Source organism: Leptonychotes weddellii, unplaced genomic scaffold (genome assembly GCF_054177405.1).
Source record: "Leptonychotes weddellii isolate Sample4059 unplaced genomic scaffold, ASM5417740v2 HiC_scaffold_4830, whole genome shotgun sequence".
NCBI classification, from domain to species: domain Eukaryota; kingdom Metazoa; phylum Chordata; class Mammalia; order Carnivora; family Phocidae; genus Leptonychotes; species Leptonychotes weddellii.
The window spans coordinates 1-1,781 of NW_028015506.1; positions in this window are offsets into that span (position 1 = coordinate 1).

The following is a 1,781-nucleotide window of genomic DNA, read 5'->3' on the forward strand; positions in this document are numbered from 1 at the left end:
TTTCCTGTGATTAAGAATTCCTCATATCAGTGAGATCATATGATACATGTCTTTCTCTGTTTGACTTATTTCACTCAACATAATACCCTCCAGTTCCATCCACGTCGTTGCAAATGGCAAGATCTCATTCCTTTTGATGGCTGCATAATATTCCATAGAATGGACATTTTAACAGTATCAGTTCTTACCATTTGATTGTATCTTCTTAATTTCTTCCAGCAACGTGTTGCAGTTTTCTGTAGTTTACTGTACAGATCTTTTACCTCCTTTGTTACATTTATTCCTATTTTACTCTTTTTTGATGCTATTGTAAATGGGATTTTGTTTTTTTTAAGATTTTATTTATTTGAGAGAGATGGAGAGAGTGAGAGAGGACAAGTGTGTGGGGGTGGGCAGAGGGAGAAGCAGGCTCCTCAATGAGCGGGGGGCCCAGTGCGGGGCTCAATCCCAGGACTCCAGGATCATGACCTGAGCCGAAGGCAGACGCTTATCCGACTGAGCCACCCAGGCACCCCTGTAAATGGGATTTTTAAAAATTTCTTTTTCAGATATTTCACTATTAATATATTGAATTGCAACCAATTTTTGCATGTTGATTTAGTATCCTGCAACTTTACTGAATTCATTTATTTGTTGTAATATTTTTTGGTAGAGTTTATAGGGTTTTTTTTGTTGTTGTTTTTACATTAAGGTCATATCATCTACAAAGAGATACAGTTTTATTTTTTCCTTTCTGATTTCAGTGCCTTTTATTTCTCTTTCTGGCTTAATTGTTCTCGCTAGGATTTCCAGTACTGTAATGAATAGAAGTGGCAAGAGGGGTTCTCTTGTCTAGTTTCTGATCTTAGAGAAAGGCTTTCAGCTTTTCATTGTTGAGTATGATGTTAGCTGTGAGTTTTTCACATATGGCTTTCATTGTGTTAAGGTACATTCCTTCTATACTTAATTTGTTGAGCATCTTTATCATGAAAGAATGTTGAATTTTTTCAAATACTTTTTATGCCTCTGTTGAGATGATCGTATGGTTTTTTTTCATCCCATTAATGCAGTGTATCACATTCACTGATCGTATATATTGAACCATCCTTGCATCCCAGATTGATCATGGCCTTTTAATGTGCTGTGGAATTTGGTTTGCTAATATTTTGTTAAGAAATTTTACATGCGTGTTCATCAGGGGTATTGGCCTGGAACTTTCTTTTCTTGTAATGTCCTTATCAGGCTTTGGTATCAGGGTAATGGTACCTTCATTAAATAAATTTGGGAGTATTCCCTCTTCTTCATTTTTATGGAAGAGTTTGAGTAGCATTGGTGTTAATTCTTCTTTAAATGTTTGACAAAATTCACCACCAAAGTCATTAGGCACAGGCCTTTTCTTTGTTAGAAGAGTTTTGATTATGGATTCAATCTCCTTGTTATTGGTCTATTCAAATTTTCTATTTCCTCACAGTTCAGTCTTGGTAGGCATATGTTTCTAAGAACTTATTCATATCTTCTAGGTTATCCAGTCTGTTGACATATTATTGTTGGTAGTATAGTCTCTTGTGATCCTTTGTATTTTTGTGCTATCAGTTATAATGTCTCTTTCAATTATAATTTTGAGTCTTCTCTTTTTTTTCATTGTCTAGCTAATGGGTTTTCAATTTTGCTTATCTTTTCAAAAACCACCTCTTAGTGGTTGTTTTTATTTCATTTATTTATGAGCTATTTCATTTATTTTTTGATTTTCGTTCTTTCTTTCTACTACCTTTGGGCTTAGTTTTTTCTTTTTCTAATTCCTT